Genomic DNA, 27,155 nt, shown 5'->3' with positions numbered 1-27,155 from the left:
TCACACAAGTCTCGAGCCCCTGTTTTGGAGTCGCCCAGGCTTTCCAAAGGTTGCTTCCTGAAGGCATTTTGAGCAAGGGCAGTATGGAAAGCTTTGCAGCGGGAGCCTGCGGCTTTTCCAGGGATGTTGAGATGCTTGTAGGAGATGCCGGAACTTGAATCCTCATCTCTTGATGCACTCAGGAAGCACCACCAGCTCAAAATAACCTGGGACTATGTAAGTAGTTGCCAGAAGAGATAATGGTTATTGAATGGGCAAAGGAATGTGCTCCATCATCGAGTGGACGTTGATCCTGGAAACTAAACTGCTGATACTGTTATCTCCCCAGTTGCTGTTATTTGAGATCCTTATGTGGTGGCTTATATTCTGCTCTATGAGAATGATAACTCATTTTACAGCTTGGACTCACAGGTAAGAAGCCAGATCACCACTCCAATGGTATTTCACCATTTTAATGTTACTGAATCATAGATTTCTTTGTCCCTGTCCTGTATTACATGAAGATTTAATGAGAAAACAGCACTGAAGACAAGCTTACTTACAGGACCATGTTCACTAGCATGTGATCTGTTTGGGTGTTCCGTTCCCCCAGAGACACAAATATCCCAAAGATTGCTCTGATGAGTTGTTCAGTTGCATGAGTGTTAATATTTAATTAGTACTGTTTAAACTAAAACATACATTTCCAAATGTTGATCTTCAGTATTCCTTGTGGAATCTTTTGCTTATAAACTTTGTATGTGTGTGCTGTGTTTTTCACCATTGGCAAAGTATTGTAGTCCAGCGCGTGCATCTGTGTAAATTAATTTGTATTTTGGTAGTTCTGAGTTGCCAAAGTCTGTTCATCCCTCTAAAAGCATTCTCAGTGCAGCCCCAAGTTATATGTCTGCAGCTTAAGGAACAGTTTCATTCTTAGGGGTTATTCAGAGTGTTAGTGAATAAATGTAATATTTCAGGGAAGTTATTTGTAGTCTCTGCTGCTCCTTTTTTCTGCACTTCCATGTCTGCTGATTTCTTGTGCATATTGGCTCCTTGGGCTATCTCCCTTCCCATCAGGGAACATGAGATCTTTCTTGAGTTGTGGATGGTGGAGAGTGCAGAAGTCAGGAATTACCTTCAGCACTTTACACTTTTGTTTGTTGAAGGTCAATTTGTCAGACCTGAGTGTTGTAGTCGAGAGAACTAGCCCAAACATACTGCTGAGGAAAATCACACCATTTTTATTCTGGTTTAGATGAGCTCTCTCTGCACAGTTTTTCTGCACGTGCATCTTTTCAGAAAGCAGTTTCTTAGTGGTGCTATGCAACAGAAGTGTTGGTTCCTTTTGTGGTACTAATTGAAAACAGGCCAAATGGATTGCCACAATGAGAAAACTTAATATTTCTTGAAGTAGATGTACAGGATATAAATCAAAATATGACATGTACTTAAAATACTTAAGCTACCCTCCCAAATACTTCAGCTGCAAAGGATATGAAACAAAAGCAGTTTCACTTGACTGCCATGTACAAGCACGTCTCAGGACTTAGTTTTCATACTCCAGCAGTCTTTACTTCTATGATAATTTTCAAACATTTGGCTGCTTTTGCATCACAGCTTTTCTCATAAGAATTATTTTCAGGTAACTTAGAAGTCTGCAGTAAGTTTTACAAATTGATGTTAGGAAAGCACTCCCCATCACTGTTGTGGAGAGTGCCCTACAAAGTATTTTTATATTGTTTTGGAGGACTTGAGTTTTTGCAGTTCACATAATGTTTGCATCTGATTTTTTTCTGGCACAAAATTCTTACACTGTGCTTTTTCAGAGAAGTGAGCAGTATTTCATCATGTTTCTAGGCTGAGTTGGGAAGCCTTTGTCTACAGAGCATTTCCCAAAAGCCTGTGGCTTTATTAGAGAATCTCTGCAAGGGAGTGAAATACTAATTCCCAGAACTTTGAAATTGTTAGAATTATTTTTTCATTAGTAAGAAAAAAAAGAGGTGTCTACTGGCCTATTTCTTTATGCCTTCAATTGCATACCATATAGCAAATGAAGTTTCCTGCAGATTAACTGTTATGGTAGAGAGCATAAGGTGGGTTTGAGTTTTTGTTTTTGTTTTTGTTTTTTTTTTTTTTTAAGTTTCATTTACATAAAAGGTTGGATAATAAACTATTTTGCTTCTACTGCTGCAATAGGCTTTCACTTCTCAAAGCTTAATTAAATTCTTAGTTCCAAAAGACAGTGTTATTTAATTTCTGCAGGATAGCTATCTTACATTTAAGTCAACTTAGATTTGCTTAGGTTTGTGAACCCATGGCTTAGTCAGGAGTGATCTGTTTTGCATTATGTATGTCATACTGATTTTACTGTTGGTAAACAGGTCCTTTAGCCTCCACAAGTGTGATGTGAGGTTTGAGAAAATAAATGGTTGCCAGTGTGTTGTAAAGTTATTTAAAAACCTTCCAGTTCTCTGTTGATACTCAGTGTTTAGCAGATTAAGCCCTTCGATACTTTCACCGTGAGTTCTCAAATGTCTGAAATGGGAAGGCCACAGTAAGTAATAATTCTTGCCACCTACTGATTGACAGCCTTTTTAATTAAGGGTCCATGAAGGCCTGGAAAATGTGGATTTGATAAATTCACTTGAAATTTTTCCCTAAGGGACACAAATAAGACAAAGCAGGAATTAAAGATAAATCTTTTTGGCTAAACAACCAATTTTCATTGTAGTGCTCCCATGTACCTTAACAAGTTGGATACTGGATACTTACTGTAGCTTCTATTTCAACATTCTTCTCTTCTGATATCAATACTTTGCAGTCCTGGAAGTCATATGACAGCAGGACTTCTGTGGGATGGGAAAGGTTGGACTCTACAGTGAGGCACCAAACAGGGCAGAAGATTAGTTGACATGTTTGACTGTGGATGGCATAATTCAATGTGATGTCTCAGGAATGGAAATGCTTTAGAAGGTTTTGAGCTCTGTTGTTTTGGAGTAGAACTGTTTGTTTTCTCTAAGGATGTAGCCTTGTGAGGAATAAGGGGCAAGAGTTCTCTACCTTATCTTCTCAGGAGTAATTGCTGTGGCCAAGGTGAGGGTACACCCACATGTATGGCAAGTAGCTTTCCTTGAAGGCTTCGCAGAGTGTTAGGAACACAGTACTCTAGGCAAATTCCTTTCTCTTGACTTTAGGAGAAAACTGCGTATTAAGAGGTTTCCTGCCCTGCTGCAAAAAGCACTTTTCCATAGTTCACATGTGCACACACCTGAGCACTGAGGTACTCTCTCTACCTTTGCTGTCATGTAGATGCCCTGTATTCCCTTCACTATTAGTGTGGCTAGCACAAAATTGATGCCCTTTTCTCTTTGATACAAAACCCAGAACTGAAGTGTTAAACCAGTCAGCTGCTTTGACTTGTTTCCTGTGCTGGATTCCTGTCTCCTCCTGGTGTGACCCCCATGGATTTAATTGGTGCTGCCACAAAGATGAATGTGTCCCCCTGTACACACTGACAGCCAGCAGTGCCTCTTCATTAGTTGTCAGGGGCACAGGACCTCAAGGGCATTGCTGATACTGCTGACTGAACTAGTTGTACCTCTGATATCTTCTGGAGGGAGCAGGCAGGCTGTTTAATCAAACAGGCAGCAGCCTTACTGTGCATTGATATCTCCGAGTAATGCCATATTGTGCTAAAGCAGCTTTGAGCGCAGCTTGTTTCCTATTGAAGATCTTCTGAACACATTTCCATCCTTATTAACAGAATGATTTCTCAAGAATCTATTTGGTAGGGAGCCACCTCTCTGCATGTGGGCACACTGGCATGCTCTGTCTCATTCTCGTCCTTCAAAGGAACCTATAACAACTGTAAACTGCATTTTTTAAGTGACCCTTGGAAATGCATGGAGTCAGCCAGAGAAATGTAGCCAGCTGAAGCTTTGCTGCTTGTTTCTCACAAGGTTAATGGTGAGGGCTCAGTGTGAGCGAGCTCTTCCATCTCGAGCAGCAGTTCTCACGATGCGCAGGTGTTTGACCTGCTGTCCTGGGTTTGCTGTCCCTGTGGTGGGAGCCCATAAGAGCTTTGCTGCCTTCATAGTTTTTAGAAAAGCAAACCCCAAACCATTCCCAGTCCTACATCCCTGTGAAATGAGATGGTGAGTCACACCACCAAGTTGTGCTGGCACCATAAAATGTGCTAAATTCAAGCTCAGTTTCCTACAGGTCAATGCATATAATATCCCTCTTAAGCATGTTTTTCATGCCTTTCTTGCCATGGCTACTGAACAACACAGGGGGAAGCCACCAAGTTCAAGAGACCTGATTTTTGTTCCAGTTCCAGCATTGACTCTTTCCATGACACTGGCTCAAGTACTACCTCTCCGTGCCCTCGTGTCCACACACGTTTAATTGAAATGATACCTGCATCCTTGTGAGAAGTACAGGCCTTACAAATTAATGATGTTAGGGAAATGTAAATGTCAACCAGTGATAGCCAGCAAGAAGTTTTTATAACCTTTATACTGGGGGCTTGGGGGAGCAAGGCAAGACCAGGATTGTGACATGTAATTGCAGAGTGATATGAGTAGTTTTGCCTCCTCTCCTTCATACTGAAGACCCCCTCATGATATCACACCTGTTTAAAGATCAAGATTGGTGTGGCTCAGTTTTAGGTTACCAAAGACCTACCAGAAAATGTCCTGTCTGTCCTGCAAGGGGAGAGGGGCCACCTTTTCCCATTCAGAAGATGCAGTCCCTTTTCTCCTACAACTCCAGCACTTGTATCTAGCATAGAAGAGCCTGCAATAGCCAATTTAAAACATAATTTATTTAAATATAGAAATATTAATTAATAGATTTTTCTTTTAGCTGAAAACTAATCCAGTAGAAATTACAGCATTTAGGCCATCTGCATTTAAAGCTGAAGAAATTAAATTGAGATGCAAGAACTATTTAAAATAAAAATAAAAATACAAAAAAAAAGAGCCCTTTCTAAATGTCTTCTCTGAGTATCCTCTTACAGCTCAGGTGTGTAACTTTGGAGTTTGAGCTATCACAAATTTTCATATATAAATCCCACTATCCTGAATCCCTTCTATCTTTGTGAACAAGTACAGATTATAGGTTAAAAGTGTGCATAGTTATATTAGAAGAAGTTGTAATATTGACTGTTTTCTGAATGTCATTTCCTATTTACGGTCTGTTTTGAAGATAGGTGATGAATGAAGCACTTCTGAAAACTCCTGAACACTTGTAGCTTTCATGTTCTTTCCAGTAAAGTAATTCTACTTTTCAATCATCTGGTCTCAGTGGTATTGATTTCATATGGCAGAAGACTGGATAGACTATAAAAATTTTAAATGAATACAGTTTCTTTGCCTGCCTTTACCATTACACAAGCATGGTATATAAAGCCAAAGTTAAAAAGTTATTTTTCACTTGTGTCTTTTAATTTAGAAGCAGACTGATTTTATTGGCCCTGGTTGACACGTGGTGCATGTAATCTGATGTGTGTTTGCTCCATAGGTTAAGTTGTTGTTCATTTAGATGAGCTTTTCTGTGTGACCCACTGGTGTCACTCTGGAGATCATCTGCTACATAGAAGAGTTTGGAACATAATAGTGGTAGCATCTTTAAAAATTTAGGTGGTATAAAGGCAAACTTAAAGGTTGAGTTTACATCTTCCACCATCAGTATACGTGTACACCAGATTTGCTCTTAGTGAGGATGTAACTCATCTCATGAAAGCTACTTTTGGAGACATGGTTTATTTCCACCCTACTTGAAATGTCATCAGTTGTGATTACAGCAATGATGAGATCTTTTTTTTTTTTTTTTTTTCCTCTGCCTCAGCACTGCAGCTGGCACTGGAGCTTGGAGATCAGTACCAATGTTGGCAAGTGGCTTAGGTAGTGCCAGACATGTGGAGATAGTTCCCATGAAGCCAGTTGGCCTGTGGGAATCGAGAAAGGCAACTGGAATGAGAGCTTGTTGCTCTGATAATTTTTGATAGTGATTTGGGGACCAAACTGGAGTTGTGGGGGGGAAGCAATATTGGCTTTTCCACTGTACTGTTAAGATGTGAGGAATTTCCTGAATTTTGATAGTGCAAACTCTGTGGGGCTGAAGATAAATCACACCCCAACTGTATGGTTTGAATGAGTTGTGAAGCTACAGTAGGTCTTCAACAATGTCTGTGTTACATCCATTAACTATATGCCATTTTGTTTGCCAGTACAGTCATGTGTGTTGATAGTCTTGGCATTGTCTGGTGTGTAAATACAAACCTTGTCTCAAAAGAAACAAAATGCCTTTTATCTTCTTAACTACAATAGCAGTCTGAATGGAATTTTTGACAGCTACTAGCTTCAATTTTTTAGTTTAATGTATGTCCCTCTATTGGCGACATCAAAAAGTCCAGTAAAGTAAGAGATGCACTTCTGTGGTGGACACCCTGTTCAGGGCTGTAACTTTTAGCTTGTTTCAATGTCAGAAGTATCCTTGGCATATCATGAAGCACAGCTTGAAATGTAGATTCCCAAACAAATTCTGCGAAATGGGATGTCAGAACTGGGAAAAATCAGAGGCAGTGGTAACTCAAGCTTTTTGAGAAAAGATTTTCCTGAGTATCTATATAGCTGATGTTGTTTTGATGCACTGTGATAATGATTACTTTGCTGTCTACCTCTGCTCATAGAATTGAGGATCCATCAGCTTTAGTCAATATTCAAAGTTTTAGAAGATCATAATGTTTTTATTAAAATTGCTTGTGTGTACTTTCTGTATTTCAGTTGTTAAAAGATGATCTGGGCTTGATTCCACTAAGTAATGAAAATAGCATTGTAGGAAGAAGTGAGGTGGAAATGTTACGGAGGGATGTTACAAAGTACAGACATTCCCGATATCATTATCTGGCAGGGTGTTCTCTAGTACAGATGTCTACCGGTCTTCTGCAATTATAATAATAATAATGAAATTCCCATGCTCGTTGCCATTTTCAGCAAGAACCTCTGTAGATGCAAAAAGTAAATCAAGTAAAATGCATATACCTCCTCTGCCAAATAGCTGGTGTTATCCCACTTAAAATGGCAGGTAAGATAGACAGTATGTGAGCTGTCTCAAGCTGTCTGGAAAGCCACCAGCTGTGTCTGAAGGCAGATCTTACCTCCTTGGTGCACTGAAGAGCTTGTGCCCCCAGTGTGAGGGGGCACATTGCGGGTAGCACGCAGGCAGTGAGCGTTTGAAGCCCTCTCATCTCCGAAAGTAGTGGGAAATGTAAACTCCATTTGGATTAAAGGATGGTTTAGCCAAACATCATCAAAATATCGTCCTTCCTAGTGGTTAGTTCATCTGAGTAGAAATTAGATTATTTTCATAAAGTTTACAGATCTTAAGGCAGGTATGCTTTGTGTTTTCTCATGTGCTTGGGTGTTGCTGCCTGACCTAATTCTCTGCCCCATGGCTGTGGTGATAAGAGGCTCACAGATGTTTTGCTCTTCATCCACTCTTTCTGCAGACTATTTCATCTTCCCCCTTTTCCATTACTGGTGCTAGGGGAACACTGATCCTTATTTAAAATAAAGTATAATCTTCTTTTTCTGCCTTGTATGGGACAAAAACTTCTTCAGCCCATGGTGAACATCAGGACCTCACCTGTCTTTATTTCCTCAGCACAGGTGTCAAATTTAAGGCTGAAAAGCAGAATTTCTTCTTCACATCTGCCATTTCACAGTTATATCATGTACTAGTACATGGTGCTTATTTGTTACTCAGCATGGTAAAAGCTGGGTTAGCCTGAATCCTTCCATTTGACAGGAAAGAAAAACCTTCCTGTGGGATGTGAATGTCTTTGTCCAGGGCAACATTGTCTCATCTCTCCTCATGGAATCATAGCTTGTACTGCTACATCTGGAGGTGGAAATCTCTGCTAATTAAATTGAATGTCTCTTAAAAAAGCTGATGGGCATAGCTGGTTGTAAAATCTTGATCATCTGTGCTGTATTTCAGATCCCTGCTACATTCGTAACTTCAGCGAGTGGTTAGCTTTTATTTTCTGGAAGAAGTAACAAGGAGGACCATGTGATTGATGTACATTTATGAACAGATAGCTTCAAACTACAAGCACTAGGCTGACTGTCTGGTCTTAATGAAGCTGGTCTACAATTTAGGTGATGATTAATGAAGCAATAATGTCAAGGAGCAGTGCTCGATGGTATTATGTTGACTTCTGCTGCAGACCAAACAGTCTCTCCTGTGGGATGAGGAGGAGGAGGACCACTACTCTGGGCTGAAACGAGCTGTACCCAGCAGCCGAGGTATGGCCTGTGTCCTGGCTGTGTGCAGCCAAGGCTGGCGGGAGGATCCGCTCCGCAAAGGGCTTCCTTCTTTCGGGGGCGATGATGGAAAATGTGACAGCCTCGCCAGCCAGCCTTCTGCATGCCAGCGTGGAGGAGGCAGCGGGGTGGGGGGTGATCTTTGCAGCTTGCCAGCTGCAGCGCTGCGGCTACGGGGTCTGAGGGGAAGATGCCATCTGCAACCATTTGGCACGAACTTGGCTGTGAGAGCACAGAGCGCGTTGTTGTCCTCGACCTTGGCAGAAGGAGCTGGCAGCAGGCCCGCTGGACTGCTGTCTTCGGCAAGAGATAGGAGCAGGAGGGATGTGGTGGTAAAATAGCAACCACGTCTGTGCTTTGCGTGCTGCTGGGAGAGAGCGATGAGGGTGCCTTGGATGCTGCATGCCTCTGCTCCTGCTACCCAAGGACATGCTTCACCAGGAGCAAGTGGGTCCTGCTCGCCCATGGGGCCAGCAAGGGGCTCCCAAACTGTGGTGGAATAATGTGCCTGTCGAGGACAATAACACCATTAAAGCTCGTCGTAATGTTAGAGGGGTAAAAACAGGAGGTTGGCACAGGCTGATGAGAGAATGGGCTGGCTCAGTGGAGACCTTGCTGAACTTGGATAAACATCCCCAAACAAGATTAGCTACACCAAGGACTGGTTTCCTTCAGAAGGACAGGGCACCTACAGCCTCACGCCTTTCAATTTGTGTTGTGGCTTACTGTCATTCTTAGTGTGGACCTCATTTTCTAGGGACAGAAAAGAAGAGAGCAGGGGCTTCAGGGAAAACTTCAGATAAACCGCTTAAACCACCAAGTACATCTTTGCTCAGAGAACAAAATACTGACATCTCAGCTGTGGGAATAAAATGGCACAGAGGTGGGAGAGCGTACTTTTATCAGCAGGCGAGCTAAACATTAAAAACAAGGTGTGAGGGACAATAATGGTTGGAGCTAAGGAGAATGAATAATGTAATTAAAACAGCGGGGTACCAAAAAGGTATATAAATGGAAGTGTTTATATCAGGGGAATGTGAAATAATTTGGGCCATACCCTTCTTATTTCTTTATCAATGGAAAGTCAAGTTAAGCTATGGTAAAGGAAAAAGAATAGTCATGGTATTGAACTTGTTCATTCAAGGCATGCATGCAATGCGTGTGCTGTCTTCCCATTTCCAGTCTTGTGGAGGAGCACTTCCGAAATGGTGAAGGGGAGAATCCAGGCGGAAAGAGCAGCCTGCTGTTTGTTATGGGCCTGTGATGGATAAAAGCACATTTAGCTTCCATCTGTTCCGTTTTGGACGATGCCAGTAGAAGGGTCATAGCTTTGGCAGTGATGGATATTTGAAACCGTTGCCATTTTTTAGCTGTTTGAAAATTTGTCCAATTCTGTTTATTGGATGTCTGTTTTTCTGTTTGACATGTATTGTCAGATACACTGCAGGTGGTGGTTAGCTACACATGTTAGATAAAGTGAGACTCTCCTTGCTGTCCCTTCCTCTCCTGCTGCTGCGCTTGATACAGAAATGATGGGGAATGGGAATAGTTAGGGATATGTTTTGGCACATTCCAGATAACTGTAATTTTGCTTTCCTGGAATTATATGCATAATTACCTTACAGTTTATGTTTATGAAATACTATTACAGAATGAGTGTAGCTTGAAAGTAATAACCTAGATGTTAAACTATAGAGCAATGCAAGAAATGGATTACTTGCTAAATACAGTATTTTTCATGATTACTGAAACGTAAACATCTTTTTTTTTTTTTTTACATCTATGCTGCCTTGTGATTGAAAAAAAAAAGGCATCGAGGTGTGTCTTACATAATTCTGCTTTAATTAAAAATAAAAATGTATGTAAAACAGTGCATCGCACACAATTATAGCACTCAGTAGTTCTTCCTGGAAAGTGGAGAGGGATCAGCAGCACGGGCACATAGGAGAGCCTGGGATGCTACCTTAGAAAATTGTCATGGCAGGAGATGGGCCTGTGGACAAGCATGTCTTCCCTCCAGAGGTTTGTTCTTTCCGTGTATCACTAGAGCTAATCCATATGGATCGAAGAGCAGTATTTGGCCACAAATGACTGTAAATCCACTTATTGTGATTCCATATTATTGATCTTTGTAAGTTTTTGTGATACCTAACCAGTGTTTATTTAAAGGTTGCTGACTCCAAATGCATATTTAGGATTGTCATTTAAAAGTCTTGTCAAAGGCGAGTTATACTTCAGTGCACTAAAACCCATTTAAAGAATCCTCAAAGGCTTTTTACATGTCCATCTTTTTGAAGCCATATAGATTTGTGGAGAAGTGGGGTCTCTTAAAGAAGGTCCTGTAATAGGTGTATGTGTATACGTTGATTTATTGTGTTTTGAATACAGCTTTGTCTACACATACAGATGATGGGAGAAGAAAAAGGTGAAGGTCATTTTCCATTTGAAAGTTCTTTTGATCTCTTGGGAGTCCTGTGTACTTCAGTGATAAAACCACAATTCAGATTTGTTTGGCAGAGAGTGTCAACAGTGGAGCAGGGATAACGGGTTTATGTTCTCAGGGTACCTTTAAGTACTGTTGGATCTGCAGCTGTTTTTTTAATGCATCAGCTCTCTTTTAATTCTTTTTCTGTTTTAACAGCATCAACTACATACCAACATATTCAAAATAAATAGACAGAGAATAATACCCTGGAAATGCCCTGAAAAATCTGTTACGTTCATAAATTGCCTTGCGCCAACAAAGGCTGGGGAAGAGATTTAATAAGGCTTTTATTCCATGGTAATTAAATGTCTGACTGATGACACCATAACTCAATAGGTTAAATTGCTGTGTGAAAAGATATAATCTGTTGTGCAGAGATGAACATTAGTAATTAACCAGTGCTGGATGGCATGTGTGACACCCCTCAAACCATGTTAGCCCTTGGTTGAGTCCCCACATCTGAAACAGAGGCAGTAATGCATAATGTTTTTCCTAAGGTGTTTTGTGCTTCTTAGTCTATAAGTGAAATTGAGACAAGTGTAATGAATACTACTGAGTGATGTGAACTTGAACTTAAAACTGTCATTTTAATTGGTCATCATCCTTATTTCTTGATGGTTTTCAATTATTGTTTGTTTTAATATCAGTGTTGTTATAACTTTCTAAAGCAGGTAATTCATACCATTCAGAGTCCAACTAAAATCTCTACCAAAAGCATGTGGGCAATTTCAGCCTTGATGTAGCTGGAGTACGTCCATGGAGGTCTGTTGTACTTAATCTGCTTCTGTTTCCGAAAATAATAGGTAAAGATTAAACACTGTACTTAGCTATTCATCTTGCTCTTTCCTCCTTCAGTGGCATAGCTTGCTGCAAGGAAAAATATGAAGGTTCTGTACACCCCTACTGCTCAGTAGAATTCATGTTCTCTCTAACAGTAATGTGAGAATTGTTTTTTGTGAAGTGATGGTGATGGTGATGTTAATGTTATGTGGAGTGCGTGGCAGTTATTTTAGTGGTGACTTTGCTAATTTATATACTTAATCTTGGCCAGCTCTTAAAGAAAATGAGGTTTAAATCTAAGCTGGATTTTTGTGCATCTTGAGGCAGCGATGCCTGACCTCTGTCTGCGTTCTACAGCAATATCTTGTTCTGCAACGTGACAAAGAACCTCTCTCCTACTTTCTGCTACTAAACAGGCCTACTGAATAGTTTATCTATGCTTAAAATTAATCTAAATGGTCTCAGATCAGCCTCCAAATCCATTTATTCCTTCTGCTGAGGTGGGTGACAAAGTAGTATATAAAGACCTCTTGAATGTAAAGACTTTGTAAACAGGCTGAACTCTGCCCTGATACGGTGCCAGGCAATCAGCTGAGAGCACCACTTGTTTGCTGCTGCTTCCAATTTACTTCAGATTTTGCATCCTGTGGCAGTAAGCAGTGGTATTGTAGCCAGGCCTTTGGCTGTTCCTGTGTTCAGTGGCTTTTTCCATCCCTCTCTTTGTCCTGCTAAGGGAAAGAATTGCAGTCCTCTATTCATCCCTGATGAGCCTTTGCTTCCTCTCTGCTACGTCTTCCTGCCTTAGAGCTAGCTGTGTTTCTGCCCTTGCTGTGGTCTCTGAGATTTGGCAATGCCAGGCCTGTCCTTGCCACTCCACATCCCTGTTACCCTTTGCAAACCACTCTGGTCTTATGGACCAAAGCCTGCATTCAGCCTCACAAAAAATCTTGCTCCTGAAAGTTTCGCAATGGGGGCAACATAGGCAGGACTGTAAAGGGTGTTGTCCCACCTTTCATTGTCAAGGGCCAGTTATGGTGTCATCACGTACAAAGCCTGGTACCGTTAAGAGTCCTCTGGTTTTCCAGGAGACCTTAAAATTAAGGAAACTTTATGATGCATGCAACCATGAGGTTAATGAAGTTAATGTTTCATTTTTATTGCCTGTGATGTACTGTGCTGGGTAATGCAAGTGAAGTGCATGGCAGTGCTGCCCTCTGCAGCCTCCCATTTTTGCGGCCACAGTGGTTGTGGGAAGCTGTTTTAGGGTGGCTCTACTCATGTGAGGCTGGAAAGCTATACACCCTCAGCAAGGGCATCTTAATACTTCTGCTGTTTCTGTCACCACCCTGCTAATGTGCTTTTCGAGGGCAGGCTGTTGTACACCCCAGTCAGCCTTTCCCGTTGCTGTTAAACAATCCAGACTTTTCAAGTTTTCATGGGATGGTCTAAGCCTTAGCCCATGTTAATGATGCTCACCAAGTCAATGTAAGACTTTCAAGCTGGGGAAATCAGTTTTAATCTATCTGGCAGCATCTCACTGCATGTTTCTCACCAGACCCCTATTCTTGACTTTATTATCATCATTTTTTCCTGTGTGACTGTTTTATGTCCAGAAATTAAACATGAGCAATTATAATCTTTTCGGGAAGCTATCAGGGAAACTCCAGAGATATGTTAAATCTAGTATGTTGAAATGATCTTGCCATGAAGCTTGCAGAACCAACGCAGGATGCTGACTATGATTTCGGTATTGGCTTTATTGTTCTGTAGTCTGAGTAGAGTAATGCCCAGCTGACAGAAGCAGAGAAACATGTCTTTTGGTAGCCAAAATACAACCATGATGCTGTGTGCTGGGAAGAAATGCGGGATTGATCCTATGTATTATCAGCTGTGTAAAATTTAGTGTGTGTCAGTTCTTCCAGCGGTTTACCTACCAAGGCGAATCATCCCTTTGAGAAGTCTCCACTGAGTATGAAGCAGCCTGAACAGATGGACAGTTTTTCGTGGTCATCCTTAGATGTTGTAGCAGGTCCTGGAAGCAAAACTGTCAAGAAAATAAAGGCAATGAATGCTTAGTAGAATTTTGTACTAGTATAACCTCAAAGCTGGTAAGTTATGACAGGCAGCAGGTGAAAGTAAACTTGAGGATAGATCATTTTGCCTCTCTTGACAGGCATATAAATCTGTCTTCAATTTATATATATATATATTACAAGAAGAGAAAGTAAATATGTGAACAGTTTCTTCAATTTGCATTTAAATCGCAAATTATTTTGAAATTAAAAAGCCCACTGATTTGTGCAAGCAAAAGTTTTCATGGATGAATGTAAGTTTATGTTTCAGTGGACTGCTTGCTTTCTCCTCACTTGATTTATATAAAACACTTTCCAGTTGCTCTCCTGGTAGGCAGCTGTATTCCAGAATGCTCTCTATGCTATCTTGTAACTAAAAAGAATAGCTTAGTGATACCATGCTAATAACACTGTAGGCATCTTGTTGTCCAGGGCTACTTGAAAATTAGAAAGCATTTGAGGTAGTATAGGAGCTGCTGTAACCATCTTCTGTGATGAACAACTAGAGTGTAAAAAATTTCAGTTTTGGTTGCTAGACTGAGCTTTCAGGAAATATTGGCAGACAACAGGCATAAAGACCAATTAATCCCTACATACAAGAAAAAAGTCAAGGTAACAAGAAAAGCCCACCTCTCTGGAAGGCGCCAGTAGTTCAACCATATAGCAGATGGTATTAAAATAGCAGCAAGAATTAAAAAACATACTAAGAAAAAAATTATAGAATCAGATGGTATTAAAGTGAATTCTTGAAAATCATACATATAAATGCTGTAAATCCACTAAATTAATTAAAATTATTTTTCTGTATTTGTGCACATGTATTTATAGACCGAACTACCCCGTTGTATTGTGAACAGCAGTCATATGGAAAATTATGCATCCTCTTCACGTTGTATTTTCATAAATCACAATCATCCCTTGCATCCCCTTGGAAAGTAACTATTGTTTCTAAAATTGAATAGGCTGTATCTGCTCTGTAGGGAACAGTTCTCTCCTGTCCTTGAAGACTCTCAGAGATTTAAAAATGAGCTTTAAAGCTGTGGTGTTAGAAGAATTCACCTGAAGTACAGCACACCAGATTTTCTTTCCATCTGCAACATGTCCTGACAAGTGGTGTTTTCTCAAGGGGGTTGGCCTGCTTGTGTTGCTGCTCAACAGATTGTCTTCTGAAATTGCTGTCAGCCTCAGTGTGCAGCTCTCCCACCTCTCCCTCTGCTTCGAGGATGAGTGCAGAAGAGCATGGAGGCTTCCAAACTGTAACATAAATACTGCTTCATAATTGCTGTCGAATTTAAGCTAATGACCAGCAGTGGGAATGAAACCAACAGTGGCTCACAGTGCACAAGTTGCTGTGCCAAAACAGACTTTTCCACTACTTTCTACATCTGTGTCTTGTAGGAGATTCTAGAGATATGGTTTCTTGGCTCCCTGCCATGTCAGAGCAGCCATTCCGCTAGGTATCTCCAGAAGAAAGGTCTCTGACAAATGCCAAATGCTCTAGGCTTCTGGTCCTCTGCTCAGCACTAAGGTGTCTTAGTTCTGGAGCTGTCAGTGGCCCACTTGCTTCAGTGAGTGCCAGCATGGTGCACACCAGCAAGCCAAGACGCAGCGATGGCTGCGAGAATCACAGCATTTGTCTGCAGCTTTTAAAAGGGTGAAGGGTAAATCTGAAATGATATTTTCGACTGGATTAGGAATACCCATTCTCAGGCCTGAAACACTGCCTATAGCTCTTTGCCATAATCCTCCTGTTACTGCTGGGAAAAAGCCAGACTTACTGTTTTGCACAGAAGCATGCAGGCACAAGAGAGATGCTGCACGCGGTGGGTACAGCACTTCTGTGACTGTACTGTATGAATACAGATTCTTTACCTAGGATGTCTTTTGACACACGCAGCTGTTTCAGAAAAGCCTTTCTTGAATCCCTGTGTATTACATTTTTAATAATAAATATGAATTAAATATTCCAGCTTGCATTACTATATTTCAAAACTAGTTTATGTTGAAGAGGGATGATTCACCCTTCTCTTCGAAAAGAAGTGCGCCCACACAGTTACTGAAGATTACTGAATGCTAAGTGTTTGTTGTGACACTTGACCTTCATCTCTCTGTAATTCTGGGAATACTTGGAAGTCTGGCCTCAAATGGCTTCTGGGCACCTAGGAAGTTGTTTTGATTTTTGTTCTTTCCCCATTCCGCTATTAAACTTTAAGTATTCAGTGGTTAGGGTAAAATGTTCCAGACACTATGCTAAGTAGTATTTCACCTTTGTGTGATGTAAGGAAAAGAACCATAATCCTTAAATTGAGGCTAATCATATTTTGCAAGCATTCTACAGCGGACTACTTGTAGTTTTTGGTTTTGCTATTTTCTTGTTTTAATCTTTTGGTTAATAAGGCTGTCTCAGGAAAATTGAAGCATGCTGTAGTTGGGCCTGTCTCTCATTGATCCCTTTGATTCTTAACAGAGCATCCAAAGCAGAAATGCAAACTTGGAGTGGGAGAATTTCCCTCCAGAGACACAGCCTCAGGGGAGAGAGGAGAGCATGCAACTCCAGGGGTGCAGACACAGGCTTGTCAGGAGAAGCTCGGGGTGCCACTTCCCCTGTGCACTCTGATGGGTGGTATTTGATCCTGAGTTTGGCAGGGTAGATGGGATTGAAATCTACATCAGACATATTGCTAAAGATAAAAATAAGCAGAGTGGATGGTAGAGCTGGAAGGGGAATGCCAATTCTCTGGGGAGTCTGGATGCTGGGATCAGATTGCAGCCTGCGGTTCCAGGTCTGGCCCCAACATCAGCTGGAGCTATCTTCTCATTCTCTGATGTATTTGAAATATAAATAATAGAGGGGTTTTTTGTTTGTTTTGTTTTTTTTGTTTGTTTGTTTCCTTTTTTATTTAAAGTGTGCACGTTAATGGTTGGGATAACGAAATACATGCACTCAGAATAAAAGGTGAGCTTGACTTGAAATTTCCTGTCTGCCTTCAGCTTCCGGCTGAGGAAGGATAGAAATATAACTTCAATGAACGTAAAGATGGTGCTGTGACACCTTTCTGGTCTTTGAACTGCTTCTCTTTCTGTTTAGTTCTGCAGTAAGTGGACGGATTTGAAAGAGCTTGTTTTGGAAAGTCAGTGTTTATGTGCTGAGAAGCTGCAGCTGTGTTTGTGCTGCTACACCTCATCTTTCAAATACATCAAAATGTTTGGCAAAAGTGACATCTCAGTGGAGATAAATCTACGTTTTTATCAGTACTGCAAAACTTCTGTGTGTTATCACTGAAATAAATTTGTCCCAGAAAGAAACAGAAATCTGTAACAAATCAGAATCCTGTCACAAAGTAGTTTAATGCTTTAGCACCTTGGGAGAGAGTATATGGCCTGCTTCTTATTTTTAGCTGCCAGTATTTTAATATTTGTGTAAGAGGCAATGTTATAACTAAAGCCTATGGTTTCATTAATGCAGAAGGGGCATAACTTAGTCAAACACTTGTGTGTTGATCCTACTCATGACTGGCTCACTGATTCCAGTAATGATTTATAAGAGGCAAGCTCCCAAATACTTTAAAATTTTTATTATGTATTTTTTTCTTTTTTTGGATCAATTTGAAACAGTTAATGACCCCTGTCTGGCAAGCCACCACTTAGAATTTTGCAGGATTACATCTGACTCCTGATGCTGGTGGCAAAGTTCCCAGCAACTTCAATATAAACAAGATTGTAGCCCAATTATGACAGGATATTATGGAAAATACCGTAATACGTTGAAATTGGAAAGAGGATTTTAGGTTGATAGCTAGTAAGTATCAAATTTGAATTTAGCTGTAATAGCTATGTTTAAACATTCTCTCTCCCTCATTCCCCCCACATGAATGTTCTGAGGGGTAAAGTAATTGCAAGGACTTGAATAACTGCATGTGGTCAGAAAGTCAGTTCCTGCTCGTATCCAAAAGCTTATATGTAATAAGATCTACCACAGCTCTGAGAGTATCTTCTCAAGTGGAAAATCAAGTAATAACATTGAAACTTTGTTGTTCTTTGTGGATCTTACTGTAATGTAGAACTACATGAAAGGAATAAGAAGAAACCTGCACAGCCATGCCTTCTCTAAGCAGTTCTTTGCCTATAAGTTCTTACAGTAAAAAAAAAAAAAAAAAAAAGAAAAAAAGAGTAGGACCGTGAGGTTGGGTTACCTCTGAAATGTGTTGACCTTTAAACAAGAACAATATCTAAAATTTCGCTTTTGCTGGTTAGAAACTAATTTTCTTAAATTGACTTAGATGGTGTTTGCAAAGATCAGGTCCTGTTTTGCTGATAAGCAACACAATTTTAATAATTAAAGCGTTTACAGGATATGTTTATACTCAACAGAGGGATGTGTGTGTATAAATACAAGTATGTATGTATACTTGGTGTTGTTTATTTATATACATGAGGATATGTTTAAAAAACAAACAACTTTATCCTTTGCAAGGTCAGAATTTATGCCTAGTATTGATAAAATTGCATGGTGATGGTTTTCAGAAGCATCAAACAAATGGTTCAGCATTAGAACTCTTCCACTCCCGCCCCCATCTTCTACACTGTCATCCTTCTGGGAAGATCTTCTGCCTATAATGTATACATACCTAACAATTCAGTGTTGTACACAGTGTAAGATTTTTATTCCATAGAAAAGAATGTTTGTTTGTTTGTTTTTTTTTCCCTAAAAGATGAATTTTTTACATACTTATTATTGGATAGAAGAGCATCATATTTTAAAATGAGGAAGCAAGTGTACTTTCATCATTACCCAGCATTTGTTGGTTATAGAAATGCCACTTCAATGATAGCATGTAGCTATTCTTTAACTTTTTCACTTGTATCCAGATTCTGAGAACATTCTGGCTTTGGGAGGGGTTGGGGTTTGGGGTGTGGGGGGAAGGGGATTGCAGGTTTTCCTTTGCTGTTGAGATCTTTCAGGGTGATTAATACAGATATTCTTGTCCTGTCCTGTATCTAACCAGCCAGCATATTTGACAGTGTTCTGAACATTATGAAAACGTATCAGTATGTCCCATGAGGCTCAGCCAAAGAGGAACTTTATGTTCCTTTAATGACAGGAAGCAGAGGAAAAGGGAAAAGGACAATCATGTACAAATACTTCCCACTCTGATCTGATTCTTTTATTTTTTTTTTTTTTTTTTCCCTGAGATGATTTAGCGGTGTAGCTACTTAATGACTTCCAATAGCACTAAAATAAACAGCTGCTCCCAGTACTTCCTAGTTAATATAGCCCATCAGCTCAGTGGTTCATGGCAGAGTGATAAGATTCACTTCATTACCGATGGAGTAACTGGTAGACTGTAGGCAAAGGTGTTTCCAAGAATAGCAAGTAGCTAACATTAGTCAGATGTCTCAGAAATCCTGGACTTTTCAGCGCATTTGTTTTGGGAACTGGAGGGAAAAAAATTTAGGAGTATTTGTAGCTTCTGAGAAGTGGAGGCACTAAATTACGTGATGTTGCTCCGAGTTTTTACAGGACTTTTTGGATCTTGGCCATCTTCAGCGGGTGCTTTCTAGAGGGACCAAGTGAAGAGGACACTATTTCAACTGGGGAAGTGTACTAGTGAATAAGGGCAAGTAATTAAAGGGAAAGCTTCAGGATCTTCACTCTTCCTGATTTGTACTGTCTGGGATTGCTCAAGGTTTGGGAGAAAAATGGTAAAGAAATCTTTAGTAGATGGCCGTGCTTCTGTTCTCTGCACTCATGAATATTGAAGCCAATGCTTAGCTGATGAAATATGGATCCTGGAAGCATACATTTTGGCCCGTAAATGATTGCTATTGGATACTAAATGAACAAAACACGCAGGTCAATGAAGTGGTGGTTCTCTCTCCAGTCCCACAAGCAGGGAGGCCTTGCTCTCACTGAAATCCAGCAGGATCTGGGGACACCGTCCCTCATGGCACTGCCTTTCGGCTCCCCGCTGTCGGTGTCCCCTGCTGCCTGGAATGGTGGCCTTGGGCCAGCTGCTTGTCTTGGACCTTCTTCCCTTGCTCTTAATTTTTTGCTGGGATCATCAGTGCAGCTGAACTGGTGGTCGTGGGGTGCTCAGCTCTTCTTCTTCTTCAGTGTGTGTGATCACCGTGCATCTCATTTAAACTGCCTTCATGCTGTTATTGAAACTTACTGTCAAGCAGCTACCTACTTGTGCAGCCGTTGTTGGATCTACTCGAGTTTGCAGGATTTCTGTGCTGAAACACATGGTACGTGCCAAACAGTGAAAGGGGAAGGCGCCCTCCAAGGACAGTTTACGCAGTCGGTGGAGCACAACTGGAAGCAGTATTGACAGCCAGTCTGTTTACACCTTTTTGCCTTGCAGTGAGATAACCCTTGCTGATACTATTAACCAGATAAAGCCATGGTTCAAGTTGCTCAGTGTTTCAGTGTTGTAGTATTAACTGGGAGTAAAAAGCAAAGTTACTGTAGGCGCCAAGGCGCCAACATTTGCTGTTGACATGGCCTGCAACTACAGTTCTCCATCATCAGCAGGTGAGGGGGCTTGGAGGCTGTCAAGCTCCCCATGACTGACTTGTGTTGGTCAAACACAGCTGCCTTCTGATGCTGAGTGGCCCTCCTGCAGCTCTGTCAGGAGCATGTGTCCCATTTCAGATCGCACAGGCTCATAGGAAGCAAAAAACAACCATATGTCTCCTGAAGGAGTGGATGTTTGCTGGAGTGAACTAGTGTTGGCCAGATAAATGTAAGAAAAATTTTGTTTTCATTTGCAAGTTGCTACCTCTAAGGCTTTCCCCTCTCTGCATTTGTTGCCTCCTTTTTTTGTTTTTTTTTTTTTTTTTCCTCATTTTTTTGCATGTGGTGTTACTCTTCAAGTGCTTGGACTATATCATTGCTTTCTTGGTGGAGGTGTTGTAAAGTGCACGATGGTTGTGGTGAATTCATAGCTTACAATAATTGTGGTTTGACTGCAACACCTTTATCTTGGGGATTAACCTGGGAGCCATGAGAGCGTCATTTATTAATTTTAAGCCTCTAAAATGAAGGAAGAAAATGGTGGATTGAAAAGGAATTCTAAAACCAGAAAGTAAAAATTGTCCTAGTTCTAGTTCGTGTTGTAAGGAAGCCCCCAGTTTTTCTAAATAGTGGGACAGTGCTGCTTCTGCTTCTCATGAGTTTTATGGTATGTTTTGTAGCATGTCCTTGGATGTAATTCTGCTCAACTTTGGCACTGAAAAGCAGAAAGTATAACCAAAACATGCTGGAGTACATGTGTTCTGTGAGTGCTTTCAGTGGTTCCTAGTGTAGTTCTGAGCTGTGGGACAAGCTCCCAGAAACCATGCTTCAGGTTGTCTGCTGGTTGTTTCATGTTGTGGAACTGTCGTTGTCTTAAAATCTGGTGGAAGAAGGTGGGCAGAAAGAAACACAATGGATGCTTTGTTGCATTAGCCAAATTTAAGTAGTGCTGTTTGTTTCAGAAACAACTCACAAACAAAGCCCAAGCTAGTGTATTTTTGTTGTAGCCACCAACATTGAATTCAAATGCAAAGCACAGGCTGACAAGCCATGTTCGAGTGGGTCTCCAATCTGCATCTGACCTGATTGATTATTCACTTACTGCACTGTAGGAAATGGTTTGACCTTCCAAATAACTGTTAGCCCTATTATTCAGACCTGAAAAAAATGTATGACAGAAGCTGGAAAACCTTAACCTCCAATATATTCATCACAGCATAATTATTGTTAGGGTCATTATCTGATGTTTAGACCCCTTCAGCTGTGTTTTCTTGTTATTTGTCCCTAGGAGATAGATAAGAAACGGTATTTTATTTCTGGGAATAAGAATGTAGCCTAAAGATGTAGCATGGGAGAATGTATTTGTCTTAAGTGCCACATAAGCGTTAACCTGATCCCTCCCAAGCCAAATGTTTTTGACAAATGAAAGTAGTAATGCTCTAGTACGGGAGGTTTTCCTAAGAAAGTTTAGGTTTATGAAAAAATGTTTTAATTTCTAGGAGAGAAGGTCAATATCTGCAAACTGTGATGTCAGAGAGACACTTGTATTTCCTTGAAATTGAAATATTTGGAGGCTGTTGGAAGATTTTACATTAACTCAGAAAGTAAATAAAAGAGAAATCCAACTATCATCACTAACTGGAAAGCTAATTCCTTATAACTTCTGTTGTCTAATGACTGTAAGCCAAGTTGCATTCATGGGATATTTGCACTCGTAACTATGATATCTCTTTGATACACCTACAGATAAAGTTTCATGATACAGTCAGAAACTCAGATGTTTGTATGACTGGTACACAAGCAAAGCAAGCATCCTGTGTCTTAGTGTTTTGATTTTTCATTGATAAAGTAAAAGCACAGTAGTAAAAAGCATTAATACAGGTTAGATAATTCTAGTCTATGCTGCATTATTAAGACAATAAATGTGAATGGGTTTTTATAATTTGATTTATTAGTAAATTTTTCTTTTAAGAACTAAAAATTCTGAGGGATTTCACCATACCATGTTTATTAATTCTATTCAATGAAAGAATCAAACTGATGTTGCAAGTAAAATAAGGCATATGCCTTGTAACTGCTCTTCTGTAACAGTCCCCAGAATTGTTCCTTTGAGGCTGTTAAGGTGTGTATGTGAATGTGCACCCAATTTTAGAGATTATTTCAGAGAGTATTATGCACAGTGTGAACTTTGTTATCAAAAACACTGAAATACCTGTTAGACCCATGTGGTATTTGTCATGCATGAAGGAACAGGTGGATCTAGTATGTGAAATTGTGAGTTCCCAGTGTAACCTTGGCATGGAAGTTGCGCTGTGCCCACCTTAGGAGAAAAGAGAGCTGTGCCTTCTCCATTAGCACTTAAAAACTCAGTTCTATTAAACACGAAGGTCATTGGATGTCACTAGACCACGGCAGGGATAAATTGGTAAATAAAAGCACTTTTTCTGGCTGTGAGTCATACCTATTAGATGTCTTACAGCAGTGGTATATACAGTGGCCAGCTAAGCCTGTTGTAAGCCTGGAATTAAATGATCTGATCCATAAGTATTTCTCCCTCGCTCCTAGCACGCATGCAATATGTCCTTTCTGACACAATGCTTTTCTTCAGCATAGCTGCGTGTTAAGCATAAACTATGCCCTAAGATATGAGGATGTGAGCACTATATGGAAGTCCTTAGGATTTGTGTATGTGTGTGGTGCCATGCATAGTGAAGCCCTAGTGCCAGTTAGGGCATTAGGTACCCTGAACAGTAAGGGATTTGCTATAGGGTGTGGAAGAGAGGAAATCGCAATATAAACTGGCATTTTCCAGTCTGCTGAGCCTTGTACTTCTAGACTTATTCATTAAGAGATTTATTATAAAAGAGCTAAAAAGATTTATTGAAGATTTATTAAGAGAGAGAGAAATATCCTTCAGAGACACTTACTCACCGTCTCTTCCCCTTCCCTGTGCTGACTCTAAGGTATTGTTGTAAATAGCCAAGTGCATGATCAAACTGTGGTTTGAAGAAGTCTTCTACAGGGCCCAAAACTGTCTGGGCAGGCAATTTTAAGGCTGGAATTATCAAATATAGTAGGTTTCTGCAGAGAACAAGGTTTGGACTCTGGGTGCGACGTGACCTTTCATTTCCACCCCAGGTGGGCCTTGCCCTGCAAAGGGTGCAATTGAGCCTAATGTGCATGACTGGTAGTTGGGCAGGATTTGGTTACTAAGTCTTAGGAGGGAAGCATTATAAATCACGCTTCTCCTGGAAAATAACTTGGATATACTCACTTTTGTCTTTGGGTAGGTGCCAGCATGTAGAGAGCGAGAAAGAGATTATTGCGTGTTGAGAAAAATGAATGGCTTTACATATAAAACATGGGAACTCTCCAAAACTGCATGCATGTTTGCACTGGGAAAGTACACACTCCTGAATCCTACCCTGGTGTCCCTGGCCCTTCTCAAAGCAATTCTTTGTGGTAACCTATTACGCTTCTCCTTCAAATGGCAATTCTGTGTGGCTGAACTATATATATATATTTTTTATGCATCCAGTTAAATTCTAGATGTTAAAATATATTCCCGGAGAGCTTCAGACTGGTTGAGAGACAGAGCTAGATGGGAAGCAAGGAGTGAGCTTGACATTATTTAGTTTGGGGATGGGAGCAGGGATCTTGAGAGCAAGAATAGACCCAGATGCTTCTCTCTTCACCCACCGCTATTTTTTTTTCAAAATTCTGTGTTAAATCAGTGGAAATCTGAAAAAAGTGTTGCCTACTTGTATAACATTAGTAATGAGAGATACTGTGAGTGTGTGCCCTAGTCCCTTAATGCCATTTTAAACTGATAAAACAGCTTAGGTATCATTACACTTCATACAGAACAGGAAGCTGAAATAGGTATCCTGGCAGTGTGTGTCAGGGCAAGGTGTGTTCTTGGGACTATTTCAGGGTCTTTACCCTTAGGTTTTTATGGGTCTGTGTTACAGAATATGTAGATGTGGTGTTTGTGCATCTAAGTTTTCGATAAGTTTGAAGTGTGCATGCTCTTAGACCAGGTTGTGTGCTGGTTACTCCTGCAGAAATCCCTAAATACCTGAGCAGACACACACTCCAGGCACCACATGGAGACTGAAAGGCAACTAGAACAGAGTTAATAAATCTGGTGGAAAAAAAATCTGTTTGAGGAGGGTCAGCGTGGAATTGGCACTTCTTCCCAGAAGAAGCTAGGAAATTGTGAAAGCCAGAAAAAGCCAACTCTTGTAATTAGAGCCCTGGGACCTAAAACCTGGGAGGTAACGTAATTCGTAGCTTGCTGGAAAACTCAGAGTCAACATCGAGCAAGCCAAGATGGGAGATTGAATTATCTATAAAACTGCCTGCACAAAATTATTTGCTTTCTCCTTCCAAAAATGTAATAAACATATGTTAAAAATACTATTTTTCTTTTATTCTTGAAACATCAGTGACTGAAACAAATCACTTAAAAATTCTCAGTAATGGGGAGACAGTCTTATTGTAGGTCTGCTATTTCAATTAGTTGAACTTGTTCTGTTCAAGAAAACAGTGAAGCCAGGAAGCTTGGGAAATAAATACCAAGCCAGAATCCTCTTAGTTCCTGTTTAGAGAAATGGTTGCTCTTCTGGGCTATTAAAAACTGCCCAGAACATCAATTGTGCATTTACCGTCTGAAGAGATTGGCAGTTAATAACTTGTGAGCCTGAACGTAGAAGGGGTGACCAGATAAAATTTTCCATCTGTGTTGATAGTGTTGTACCTTCTGATTTGTGTTCATACTTCCTGTGGTGTATGAGGACAGAAGTGGTTCACATGCATTTCTAAAGACATCAAAATATGCATGCACTGGAATGTGAAAGATTATTAACATATCTTGGTTAGTTACTATAACTAACCAGTCCTGTCCACTTCATATTTCTGAATCCTTCACTAACATTTATGGGTTCCTTATAATCAAGTTTGTAGTGAAGATGCCGAGATTGAGAGTAAACAATATTTCAGTAATGTACATGTTTTAAAGCCAGGTCATAATCAGAAAAAGAATGGTGTACTGCATTTCTTTGAAAGACTGACAGAGCTTTTAAAAAATATTTTCACAGTGCCCAGTATCCTTGTTCTGCTAGTGCTCTCAGTTGGAGAAGGACAAGAATTTGAAACTGTTTCTCTCTCTATCTGTCCTCTGTTAGTTTGCCCACTGAAACCCAAGAGGTACTGTTGGTCTGGATTTCCTGGATGAACAATGAGGAAAAATAGTGTCCATCTGTTGTTTATGAAAAATTTGGATGGGAAAAAGCTGATTTACACATGGTCAGAGAATGGATAAACTGTTTTGCAAGGGACTTCAAAGAGCAGTGCGCCCTTGGGTCTGCAGCTGCCCAAGGAAGCTCCACATCCCAGCTCGTGCGAGCCAACAGCACGGGGTCGTTCTGCTGCTTGGCTGTTGCGACCCCAGCCGTCCGGCGGACGGCTGCCAGAGTCAGTGGTGGGCCTGGGCGGGGGGGTGGGTTGCTCAGATTGTGCGTGGAAATGTTAGTTTTGCACGGGGGACCTCTTTGAGGCACTGGTAAGGGACGGCGATTCTGGGTTTTGCCCATCTGACAAGATGCATGGTACAGCCTTAGTCTCTGGCAGAGGAGGTTTGCTGGAGAGTTGTCTATAACCTACAGTGCCTCCAATTTTGAGGTGTCTCCATTTTTTCTAGCACTTTGCTTCCATGACATTCAATAAAGTGCAGTTATTTCTGTTACTTTTAATACTTCAAATGCACAATGAAAGCGGCTACTAAGGAGTCTCAAACTCTTGTCATGACACTAGAGCTTTGTGCCATGACTTGAACAGCAAAAAGTGATTCTTGGTGCCTGTGCTGAGATACTACTGAATTTAAATGGGAAGGTACTTTGTGTTTTCAAATTGCTCTTCAGGATGGCCAGATACTAGCAACCTGGGGGTGCTTAGCAGCTGGAAGATGCCAGTGTTCTGAGACTTCATCGTCTCCCTTGAGTTTGGACTGTTTGTGTAAGGCTGTGGAAAAGGCTTTGAAGCTGACATTCATTGGCATTAATTTTGAAAATTTAAAATTATTCTGTGTATACAGTGTACTTGTTATGCCTGACTTGTGCCAGGTGGCGTGAAGAGATGCAATTCAATAAGCCTTTTCTGTGAAAAGGTCACAAAATCAGCATGCTCTATCACTGCATACTAAAGAAACAGGAAAACCTGAAGTACTGCCAAGTTGTTGCCTGCCTGCAGCCTTGGTACATGGTGGTATTGGTGCAGCTCATGTTCATTACATATGGTTCCTGCTGGCATTTCTGTGAGGTTTGAACCTTAATATATCTGTCCAAGATTACTTTTCCCAGGGACCTCAAGCAAATGTTCTTAGTTTCTCCGAGCAAGTAGAAATCTGATGTAGCGTAAGTTTGACAATCCTTTTGCTCAAGCAGTTAACTTTGAAGGCGTTACCCGTTGTCTCTTCTTTTATGGGGATTGCAATTATACTTACAAATAAATCCAAATTGTGTTTTCTTTAACTTGATTTGAAGAATTTCAAATGCACTGTGGCATCCACTGCTTTTATATGTAGTCGAAGGTGAAAAGCTGAAGTACTATTTCCAAGAGACAATAGTAATAAATTACAAAAATATATAGCATTTTTAGGAATTGGGAAATAACAGGGCATTATACAGCAAGAAGCAGCAGAAAAATGGGTTATCTAGTCTGTCACAACATTGTTCACATCAGACAACCACTTGGAATCTTCTACATAAATTCCTCAGTGAGCAGTGCGTGTGGGTGTTTTTCTGTTGATTTTTGAAAGTGGATTGATACCACTTAAGGCAGTGCTGTTGTGTACTCTGGGCTGCTCAAATGAACCATACACCAAAGTTTAGATGGAAATTCTTGCCTTTCCTCTGGTGCCAAGGGTTTTCAACTAGTCACTTTATCCTTTGAAATATTTATTCAGTATTACACAACACAAAATCTCCTAAAGA

At 40.5% G+C, this 27,155-nt stretch overlaps 1 protein-coding gene across 6 annotated transcripts in view; it reads left to right on the top strand.

Annotated features, from left to right (window-relative positions):
• The window catches only part of ARHGAP24 (Rho GTPase activating protein 24), a 225,847-nt gene that overhangs the window by 88,587 nt on the left and 110,105 nt on the right, over nucleotides 1–27,155 (top strand). Inside the window, exon 1 of one of the 6 annotated variants that reach the window (XM_032997922.2) lies at nucleotides 392–411. The exons of the other annotated variants lie outside the window; for them this stretch is intronic. The gene's annotated coding sequence lies outside the window, so the exon portion shown is untranslated. Of the gene's footprint in view, nucleotides 1–391; nucleotides 412–27,155 lie in introns of those variants that run through there. 6 annotated transcript variants of the gene reach the window in all.

Source organism: Tyto alba, unplaced genomic scaffold (genome assembly GCF_018691265.1).
Source record: "Tyto alba isolate M040663 unplaced genomic scaffold, T.alba_DEE_v4.0 Super-Scaffold_23, whole genome shotgun sequence".
Taxonomy (NCBI): Eukaryota; Metazoa; Chordata; class Aves; order Strigiformes; family Tytonidae; genus Tyto; species Tyto alba.
This window is presented reverse-complemented; position numbering and strand designations above follow the sequence as displayed.